The sequence below is a fragment of the Oreochromis aureus genome, linkage group 1 (assembly GCF_013358895.1).
Source record: "Oreochromis aureus strain Israel breed Guangdong linkage group 1, ZZ_aureus, whole genome shotgun sequence".
NCBI lineage: Eukaryota > Metazoa > Chordata > Actinopteri > Cichliformes > Cichlidae > Oreochromis > Oreochromis aureus.
Genome location: NC_052942.1, coordinates 22,583,979 through 22,596,209, shown reverse-complemented (window position 1 = coordinate 22,596,209; position 12,231 = coordinate 22,583,979).

Here is a 12,231-nt window from a genome sequence, read left to right as displayed (position 1 = left end):
ACCAGCACTCTGACAGGCATTTTAAGAGTTTGCAGAGGTGTCGGCGGTGCCATGCGTGGTCACAGAAGTAAACAACAGTGACATAAACCGCCAGAAGATTACGAATTAAGCTCATGACACGTGTTTTCTTTTGTCTGAGCTCAGATTAAACCTACGCTCACCACCCCACCTATTCATCTGGCCCTCACCTTGGCTGATAGGCCCGCTGCATGTTAAATACAGGCCTGCACACATGCAGACACGAGTGCATACGTGTGCCTGCTTGTATGGGATCTCATTCCAAACCCCGGGCTCTTTTTAATTTTGATTGATGACTCTGTTTATCTTTGAACCCCCCCCCCCCTTCCCTTCACTACCTCGTCAGCAGCCTTACTCCGTCCACATTGTAGACCCTCTCCTCATCACACCCCTAGTATGAAAATGATATTAGAAACAAAATGAGATTTGAAATTTTGTGTTAGACAAGCAGCTTGATGAAAGGGTTTCATAGCCGGGCTTAATCCATGGAAATTTTATGCTAATAATACTGCCGGCCAAGCAATCTAGTTGAAAATTAATCAGGGGGCTGGATAGAGGAGAGGAGAAGAGAGGAGAAGAGAGGAGAGGAGAGGAGAGGAGAGGAGGTTGCTCCACATAAACACCCCCTCCTCCTCACCCTCATTCCCTCTCTCCACCTCTGAATCTCATCAGAAATAGCCATGGGGTGTTGTCTTTGTGATGAGGTAGGGAGAGAAATAGGGAGTCAGAAAATTACACTGCAGCTTAGTACTGATTGATGCAGTAATGTTTGCAGTAATGTATGCAGCCATGCAGCGAGCCACCTTATTATGGATTAGACCTCTTCCCTTCTCCAGCAGTCGCGTCCTGCATTACAGAGGACACGTACACAGCTTTAGAAACACCTTCATACACACACACACCTCTCTTTAGCCACATCTGTTCTGCTTTTATTATTCTGTTTATCCTGTTCAGCCCACGGTGGTGACTTTTTTTTTTGCATGTATCATTTTCTTTGTGTGTCTAAACGGTGATTCAGCCTCAGTCCGTTTGTTCTTTCCCCTGTCTCGTCGCACTTTCATGAACAAACATACACACATCTCCACTCGTTGCCTCCCTGTATTTATTCCTCTTTCTCGCTAAACCCTAGGAGTCATCATTAGAGTGAGTCACTAATGAAGTCATTATCAAATTTCGCCTGTTTAAAACAACACAATTAGTACCAACGCCTTAATGATGTTTGCAAGTTAAATGCAAACTAATCGCTTTTTTCCCCCCATTTCTCTGTCTCATTTCCTCTCTCCTGGCTTGCTGCTCAGTTGGAATAAAGAGAGTAAATGAATCACTGAAGTGTTTCATGGATGTGGGTGTGTTTGTGGGCGCATTTTTTCTCGACCGTGTTACAAGTCTGTGTGATTTATTATTTTTACCCCGAGAGACATCTGTTACACCATTCCTTATTTTTGTAATGCATCATCAGCCAGAGGAAAAACAATATTATCCAGTCTGGGATATTGTACTCTGGAGTCTAATAATCTAATGTACACTAGAGCCGGTGTCATTAAAGTGGCAACGGAGCTGTAGGAAGATGGTAGGTACACATCTGTCTCTCTCTGAAACCCCACTGGTGCTTGCATTCTATCCCACCAGCTGCACCAGTGCAAAACACACACGTACAGGAGTACGGCACACACTCACACATGCTGTCCCATAGGCTTTTCTGTTGGAGCTGTGATGATCCTACCAGCAGGAGGCAGAAAGGAGAAACACACAGTGAGCTACAAGCGTCTTAGACAGATTTCTGCAATAAGAAGCCCATGGTAGCACAGCTCTATTTATGTGTGGCAAGCACAGAGAAGCCCTTTTCCATGGTGTGTTCAAGGTGGGGCAGTTGCACCTTCATCTGCTGGTCTGTGTGAAAGGTGAAGAGACAGAATGGAGCACAAATGTTGTTTCACTTTGGTGCCAGCAGAGCCGACCTAGAGATAGATGCTGTGTTACGTCTCGATTCTGGCATGTCAGGACGCCACCTGAAAGCACATGCTGGAGTGACAATGTGAACAAGCAAAGTCGTCTTAATGGTGGGGTGCGTTATAGTAGCGATCTCTCTGTGAATGGGACTGCAAAGACTAACCGATAGCTAGGTGACTGTTACAGGCAAATAAACAGACTGCAAGCCTTAAAATTTCTGTTCGGCACAGAGTAATATGTGGCCTTGACAAACCTAAGGATAGACTTCTCTTTTTTCAGCAGCCTGTAAGCCAGTTAAAGCTGACCTCTGTGCCCCTCTCTCTCAGATAGAAAAGCCATATGCGGGCTCTAGAGAAAGGCATGAGACACGGATGCTAAACAGTTCCCTGGAGCTCCAAAGCTCTACAAGTGCCAGTCTTGCATGTGTGAAAGTATCCTTTTGTTCTCAAGGACCCAGTGATACACCATAATACCCAGAGTGCATCTGCAGTGTGCCTCCAGGTATGAGATTAGCTTTCCGCTTTCATAAATGGCACATTGAACAATAAAAATAAGGAGTTAAAAATACTACCATACCAGTAAGTTACCAGTTGAATTCCTGTCTAAAAACAAAAGGTAGAATTCCAGGTCTTAAGAATTAGTGTTTAGATGTGATCTGGTCATTTCATGAATGCTTGTAATTTTGATAAAAAGGTTACTGCTCATTAATTGGGCTGATGGGAAGGAACGGTGTGTTTGTAAGCAACAGTATAATGAACAGAAGCTGTGTGTCAAGGCAGATGTTTGAGGTGGCATTTGGCATCTTTCTGGAGATGATGCAGTTAGGTCTGTAACCACCTGGACAATTAGAAAATATTTGTAATTTTGCCTCTGCAGTGGATTTTAAATCACATAATCAAGATGTGATTGAAGTACAGACTTTCAGCTTTATTTCAAAGGATACAACAAAAGCAACAAAAGCATTGCATGAACATTTTGGGAATTACAGACATTTGTAAATGTATTAATCCATTTTCAGGAGCGCGAAAGTAATTGGACAAAAGAATATCAGTTTAATTAAAAGATTCTTTCTTGGATACAAATCATTTGAAGTTAGTGACTTCTCAAAGTCTGTAACCCATGGACATCACCAAGTGTCCCTTAAAATCCCCTGCCAGGCAGCTTCTCACTTTTGTAGGTCTGTAGCATATTGTACTGACTTCAGAATTCACTTGCTATTTGTTTCAGCACATACATCATCAATAAACTCAATTGACCCAATCATAAATGGCCATGACATGACCTCCAGCAGATTTGACAGATGTGGTAAGTTTTGGATCAGGGGCAGTTTTTCCCCTCATCCATTCTTTTCATATTGATATGATATCATCACAAAATGTAACTTACGGTACAATGTTATTGTAATTTTAAGCATTTAGTTATATGCTGAGTATTGCAATAACATATTGAGATATATTGTGATGTCATTGTTTTTCAGCTGCAAAGCATATCCCCAAAGGTGAGTTTTGTCTGTCTGTTTTATCCAAAAGGATGAAGTTCTCGGTCGGCGCCTCTCACTTCAGTCATTTTTATTGCTGCTAAAGGTTGCTAAGCAGTCAGTCTGAACAAAGCTGTCATTAAAAGCTATCATGTATGTTTGTTGTGCACCTGACAAACTGATCTGTTTATTTTATGAATGAGTCCATCCTAAATTAACACAAACATGTGGACCACTGTTACGGGTATTTTCAGCAATAGGCAGCAGTCACCAGTCCTCTGAGATAATGAGCTGTTTATAGTCATATGAATCCAAACAGTGTGATGTCCATGCTTTGTGTTACTTCCTGGCTTAACTTTATGTTACTGCACGAGATGGGTGTTCATCTTCATAATATTCCTAGAATTTTACTTTGGTACAACACTCCTTGTAAATCCCATGTGTCATATCTGTCTCCGTTGTTTAAACATGGACAGCTTTTTTTAAATTTCTTTCTCGAATGCCTCTGTCTTGCATGAATTTTATTATTTTACTACTAAAAGATGTAATTTGCAATTTATGTAAGAAATTATTTATAATTAGTGTCCCTGTATTGATATAATATTGCTATGCAAAAAGATTGTGATATTACATTGTATCAACTTTTCTTTCTTCCTCCTGCCTTCCATCCCTATTAGTCAGGCTCTTTTCGATGTTTTCATTGTATCTCTGGATTGTAGACCTTGACAATGTGATGCCTACCTCTGCTAGTGTTCTTGACTTGGTTAGATGTTGTGAAGTTTTCTTAACCATGGAAATAATTCTATGTTTAGCCGCTTGAGTCGTCTTCTGTGGTCTTTCATATCTTCATGTAACAGAGTATCTTCAGAGTATGGGAGATGTATGTATGGAGATGTATTACAGAAAGGCTTTGGGCTACAAAAAGTTGAAAACAATGTTTTTATAGGTGACAACTTAAACTGCATGTGCTGAAAACATATAAGAGATGGAGACTGAATGTGTTTTCTGTGCATACATTTGTATGCATCACTGGCTTTATCTACTGTAGGAGTATCTGCACATACACAAGCCTGTAGTGAGACAGTGTTAGGGTTCAATGTTGAGAGAAGAATCCATAAAAACCACAGATCCAGGCGTGTGCAATTTAGACGGCATTTTAATGAACACATGTGTGAGTTCAACAACCCAATCAGTGTTGAACTGAACTTACAATCATGAGACAAGGTTTTATATGGGTACAATAACAAAGCCCCCCTCTTTTACAAAAATAGACAATAGTACAGCTTACGTCAATCCAAACCACAAAATGTTCCCTGACCTTTAACATTGCTCTAAAAACATTGTCTTCGGTCGGTGCTTCCCTCTCTTCGCTGTCGCTCGTCTGGTGCACTTCCTCTAAGTACGTCGGCACACTTCTGCATTTCTGTGTGTATGTGTCTGCAGTGTATGCTACGTGCGTGTCATGACCTCTCACTATTTGTCTGTCTGTGCGTGCAGAGTTTGCATCTGCTTTCTGATCCTTAGTTGACCTTAAACTGAACTTTCCCTATCAGTGATTCCTCTAACTAAGTGTGTGTTAATCAACGATACATGCATAACACCCTGCTCTTTGGCTTGCAGTCACTCTGCTTTCGGTTTCACTTCTGCAAAACATGCTCTGCAGACGCGTTTCGTTTCCTGTCTCATTTTGGCACAGAGAGTATTTTCCTGTCTCTGCCCTCTACACAGAGATCATAAAAGCATTAATAACTTTTAAATTATAGATTCAACTCAACCCTTTAAAATGGTTCTTCTTTGGACCTGTAATAAAGGCTATAACCATATATTTGAACATCTGAATGCATCTAACTGCAACCTCACTATTAATACTGAAATGTTAATGATGATTATAAAATAGCAGCAACTAATAGCAGGACAATATTTCTATTCCTGACACTCCCACTCTTGACCTCTTGACCACAAGAGGTCACCATACTGTGTGTTGGGTCACTCCTTGGCCCTTCAGCTGCTCCCCTGTCCATCCCAGACATCATGGACATTTAGGATCACTGTTCTTAGCTCTGACCCTCTCTTGGCATCCTGTGACTTAACAAATCAGACAACCTCATGTCATCTAGGTGGTCTTAGTTATAAAATGCCCGCTCCCACTTGAGAACACTTCATGCTTAAGTGGTCTCTGCTCCTCTTCTGGGTCCCACTCTGGTGGAAATCTGGCCACCTGCAAAGGAAACAAAACACTTTCTCCCTACTATGCTCTAAGTTACTCTGTTCCTCGATTGTTCTCAAAACATGAACCTAATTTCGTATTTGGTTTTGACTTTTATTCCTATATAATCTTAAACATCACTCATCTCAATCTACAGCTTTCTAACAGTCTTACAGCACTGCTGTCATACGTTTCCTGTTTTTCCTTATCTGATCATCAACATCCTGTGCACAAAACTGTCCCTGCTGCTGCAAGTGCCTCTCATCTAAAGTCACCTCTCACCAGCAAAATCATCATAAAATCATTATAAGGGCTTATTCTACTAAAAGGATCAAAGAAAAAACGACCACTTTAATCACTAAGTGTAAGCACATAGTTAATTGCTCCTAGATAAACTTCATCATAGCTAAAAACTGAACTCTAACAGTATTTTGAACTCCCATTTTCTGGGTAATAACCTGTTTGAATATATCATTTTATTTCATTTTGCTGCTTTTAATGTAATGACTCCCTCTAACTTAAACTTTATCAGACTTAACCAACATATATAAGCTTTCTCCCTTTGCTTCTGTTTTCTGTATTTCTGTATTCTGTAACTGCTTTTTATATAAGAGGACTAAGTTAGAGCTGCATCTGTTATCTCAATATTTTATATGTCACTCAGTTTAGTTACAAGCAAAACTCCTATTCAGTTCCTCTTTCTGTCATTTGTTATTGGGCCAACTCAAATTCAGTTAAAAGCTAAAGGAATTTCAGGCCCTAGGCCTCAAATCAATACTGTCCTGTGTGTTGATGAACTCTGTATGTCTGTAAGCGTGTGCAATCCTTCAAAACTCAGGTCATTCTCACAGTAGATTGGCTAATCATAACGTTAACCAAAGTTTATGACCCTCAAGAGACGACTCTCTGAGCCACAACTCCGTTAAAGGCACCAAAATGCAATGTGTATGAAAATCATTTCTACATATATAATCTCCAATATTATTCATTTGAGTCAGCGAGACTTTTAACATCCTCATAAAAGCTCTCCTCTACCCTAAAGCCTACCTTATAACAACATTCTAGCATTATGTCACTGTTACAACTTATCCTAAAAATCAAAAAGAAAAATCCCACATTTTCTACTCATAAAATGTTCACTATTTTCCCCAAAGCATATCCTTTATTCCCACAGTTTCCCCTTTAAGTTTTGTATACAACTTCTTATGAACACCGCATTTTATCTTCTAAACCTAATTCAGTTCATTTTAATCCTTTCTTTTAACAAATCCTCAGTTTTACTATATCTAGATTATCAAACAACCCCAATCATTATAAAATCCTAGTAAAACCCTTTCAAATTAAACAAATTAAATCTTAAATCCTCTCTTTTTGACACATCTCATGTGGCAAAAACTCAACATCTCCACCCAAGCTTAACAAATTAAAAGGAAAAAAAGGTTAGTCATTTCATTTCTCAGAACAGCTCAGCAATTCTCCTCTCCGGTGTTTTGCTCCAGCCCTGAAAACCTGTGTTTAAGGAACAAAATCAATTTAATCATCATGTCAAATCTCCTCCAACTCGTTGCTCCATGCAAAGTCTGGATCCTTGGAACTTCCTGGAAACAAAACCTGTACTTTACATTTCATACTCAACTCTCCCTTTATGATCCCGTCTATGTCATAACAAAAAATAAACTTGAACAGAACAGTTATTAATCCTGAGTTACCTCAGTTAATGGTAACTTGAATCTCATCAAACAATGTTTCCTTTTAGCATTTAGCATTCTCCCAACAATATAATGTAATCCCATAATCTAACCCCGTAAAAGAAATTTTCTCAAAGCAAACATCAGCATCCCAAAATCAGCCTCCCCAGATTTAAGTCTCCCACTTGTCCTGCCTATGGCAAAAGCAAAACAAAGCATCCCCTTTCTTTTCCTCACATGATAAATCTGTCCACATTTATTCATTCCCACCTTAGTCCAGTCACTCACATTCACTCACATGCATTCACACATGATATTTTTGCTGATCTGCAGCCTCCTGCGCACGTCATCAGATGCTCCACATCAGCAAAATGAGCTCTATCATTCGTTTTATTTCGTTTTCCTGTTTAGGAAAATAGTTCTCTATACTTTTGACTGGATTGAATCGATACAATCCATTTTTAGACAGAGACTTGCCGCCAATCAGTCTCTGATTGTAATCAATTATAATTCTGTAAAGCCCACCTGATTTTCGTACTTGGTAATTTTGTCAGCGCCGTCCGTTCACTCTCTTCCAGGCCTGCTTAGAACAAAAATGAAAAAAGAGAGCTGATTATTAGCTCCTCAAAGTACAAAACAAAATCACCTGACAGGTTTTTTCTAAGTGCACTGTTATAAAAACTATGGGCCCTTTTAGACATGTCCATGTTTATCAAAACTCCCTCTATTAAAAATAAAACAACAACCTCAAAAATCTTCAACAATCTTAAATTTCACCCGTTCAACACACGAAAACCTCGTCAAAAGATCAAAGACCGTTTTCATTCAGCACAAGATAAAACCAATTTCAACCACATATCATCCTTAAATTATAAATTTCCTGTCCAAATCTGCCCCTCTGAACAGACCTGACCACCGTAATCAAATATCCTGATACTTTACCATTATATATTTCTCCCAATACCCTTCAACAGCCCCGATCTCTCTTGAACTGAAAGCCTCCGACACACACACACACAGGAAGTGTCTCTGCTCCAGCTAATTTGCATAAACCCACAGCTCAACAGCCAACTTAACAAGAGGAATACATGTTTAAACTTTATCACGTTATTGAATTATTTTCATTTTCTTTCTATACTAATCACTTACTTTGATAAATCAGTGCAAGAGCACTCCTGAGTCACTCTTATAGACACTTTTCTTTTGTTTTTTTCCATCTATTTTAAATCTTTCCATCAATTGTATTAACCATTCACACCATTCTCTCACTCATACAAGCAGCAAGCAGATCTTCATTGCATATGCTTATGTTCTTAGCCAGGTTTTTAATCAATATCTGTTCATTAAGCTTCAGGAGCTTGTCTTTATAAGGTTAATGCATTTTCTGTTTGTGTGTGTATGGGTATATGTTATTTTGCATCTATGACTTCACAGTCTCCCAGACTTCTTCCCAACTCTCCAGTTAAGCAGTCAGTTTTCTTTTTCCCCGAGTTACTAACCCACATTTTGATTTCCCACCTTAAATTACCGCCCTCCTGGTCTTCAGCCAGGAGCTGGGGCTTGCTTTTCAGGTTCCTGGACACATCATGCTGTGAACAATTCAACCAGAAACTTGCCTTAACATATCCATTCATGTTAACCTGTAATTTCTTCAGACTCCTGCATCTGGAGAATTGGCCTGGGTCTGCTTTACCCCTGAAAATAACAAACTAAGACATTTTCATTATTATCACCAGTGGTTAAATAACCCATTTCTCTATCTCTGATCAGAAACACCAATTATGCCATGCATGTAAGCGTGTTCTTCCCTGCATTTTATGTTAATTGGGTGTAAACTGCTTCTTCATTAAATTAATTCATTGAGTTCTTCGTTGCCTTGTGATGTATTCATGTTAATGTACACTACGTGTAAGCTGTTTCTTCATTGCATCCTATATATTCATATTTAATTTATGCATTTCACCACTGAGCTTTAGATTCAAACTATCTCACTTCTGATTCATTTCAAAAATAATCTCACATGTAACAATTTGTATGTGTGTTTTCTATTCATTAAGGTAATGACAATTATTTTCGTTCATTATTCCTACCTTTTCTAATGTTTACCTCTTTGTTATGCTGTAGTGGACATCCCTAAACAATTCATGAGTTCAGGTTTCAATTTTCAATCCAATTATATCCTATATTCTCGCAGTCAAACTCGTCCAGCTTCATCTCTCACTGGTCCTCTCTGCACAATGTCCTGTTCGGGCTTCAAAGCTCCAGCAAACACAGTCTCAACTCAGCTGTTGTCTTCTTCTCTGTTTCTTTACAGTCTTTCTTTCAGATTAAGTCCCAGCATGGCAAAATATCACTCAATGTCCAGTGCTCTTCCACAATTCTTTATCCCACTGTTCAACTGCCCAGCCTGTATTTTCACAGTACATGTTACATTACTCTTACATGCTGCTGCTGGTCGTCAGTCGTCATCAGTGTTACTGGATCAGTGGCACTGCCGTTTGCCTGCTGTATTCAAGTCCACGATGTTCTATCGGTCTTCATCAGGCGATTAACTGTCCTTTGAACTTCTTCTCCGCTTCAGGGACAAAGTGAGAGATCCAGCCGCACAATTTCGAGCCAAAACTGGCTTATTCTCCCAATTCTTTTAATCTACTTTTCTGCTGCTGAACTCAAGGTTGCAAAGTTGAAAGACGCCCACCTGTATTGACCATATAATTAGTATTATATTCATTTTTTCTTAAAGGCTTCATTTGCTCCCATTTCCTCGTCTGTCTCTCTGTGTTCTTTCTGCACACACTCAGTTCCCATATATGGGCATGCACAGTTCCTGTTCACTATTTCCTGTTGCTGCAGCCCCGATACACAGAGCAATATTTCCTGTTCCTCAAACTAATCTAACTCCTTTGTTTTTTGTTTTCTTGAATTAAAAACACTTTCAAACTTTAGCACATCCTACTTTTTCATCACCCAAGAAATATATTTCACACTCCTTTATTCCATACACACCTTTAAAAGTTCTCACCTCTTTCAGACGCCATAAATCGTCTCACACGCACTGCCTTTCTCTCACTCAGAGAACTCACGCAGAGTCACTCAAATCAAATACTGACAGCACTCACACAGTTAAAATCACTCGAAATACGCTTTCATACGAGTATTTTGGACATGCCTTCCATGATCAGAAAGAGCAAGTCAAAAGAAAAGAAAAAGAAAACTGAAACCTCTCATCATCCTCACGGCTTCTCCCACACACATAACTGAAAAATAAAACACACCAACATTTATGGCTCACGAAATATACATCTATCAAAATTCAGTCATTTACTATGCATCCACACTAATATATTCAAACTGTATTCATACTCTCATAATAAGCAAAACCAACCTCTTATATACAGGCATTTAGCAAAAAGCTCAGTCCTCTCGAAAACTGAAACCACCCTCTCTGCGCGTCACTGCTGCTCATTTGCATTTACACACACAATCAGTGCACATCCGGCTGTGCATCACTGACACAGAGACTGATCCTACTCATAGATCTCATATTTTATATTACAGACGTCTTAAATTACAACTGCACAGATTTTTTTTTAGGCCTTTTCAACTCCTATGTAATTTCGATAATAGAACATAACGGCTCCAACCGATCAGTCCCAGACTTTTGTGCTCAATTCACCAGGGCGGTCCCAGACTGTCCTGTCCAGATCTCTAAACCTAACTTAATTTGCCAGCATGCCCAATAAGCGCAAGAATAGGGGACTTGAACCCCTAGCAATTTCGGAGTTTCCCAACCTCTCCCCCGCTGTCGACGGTACTATCCCTACTGTCCTAGTAGGTCTAAGGTCAGCGTCCTGCCTTAGTGCAAGCGTTACCAAGGAGAAAATGCGCTTCTTAACAGACGCCGCTGTCGTCCTAGAAAAATTTAGAATAATTTGAAACAACAATCTACATCCGGAACAGGATTAAGATTGAGGCAGATCTCCCGTTGTGGACATAGGGGACTTGAACCCACAAAAATGACCATCACACGTAGACCAAATGACCAACGGGACTTGAACCCACAAAATGACCAAATTCCCTATCCTTCTAAAAGTTCACTTCGCAGTCCAACTGCTTTAATTCTCTTTTCATTCCTTTATTCTCATTACTCAGTACTGTCACTTATACTTCCTTATCATTACTTCAACCGGTAAACTTCATGAAAACTTCACCAAAATTAAAAACAGACATTCACCAGTAATTTTCAGTGAGTAGACTTTAATTTGACATGCCCAATGTGACACCTTTTGGAAATATATTTCAACAGGCAGTGTCTTACCTTTAAATGCCCCGGGAATGCCTGCTCACTTTCACCACTGATTACCGTCTGCCCGTCCAATTACCACGGACCCCGGATCTCACCAAAACCCCAACATTCCTCTCTCTCACCGGAACGAGCCCCCAAATGTTAGGGTTCAATGTTGAGAGAAGAATCCATAAAACCACAGATCCAGGCGTGTGCAATTTAGACGGCATTTTAATGAACACATGTGTGAGTTCAACAACCCAATCAGTGTTGAACTGAACTTACAATCATGAGACAAGGTTTTATATGGGTACAATAACAAAGCCCCCCTCTTTTACAAAAATAGACAATAGTACAGCTTACGTCAATCCAAACCACAAAATGTTCCCTGACCTTTAACATTGCTCTAAAAACATTGTCTTCGGTCGGTGCTTCCCCTCTTCGCTGTCGCTCGTCTGGTGCACTTCCTCTAAGTACGTCGGCACACTTCTGCATTTCTGTGTGTATGTGTCTGCAGTGTATGCTACGTACGTGTCATGACCTCTCACTATTTGTCTGTCTGTGCGTGCAGAGTTTGCATCTGCTTTCTGATCCTTAGTTGACCTTA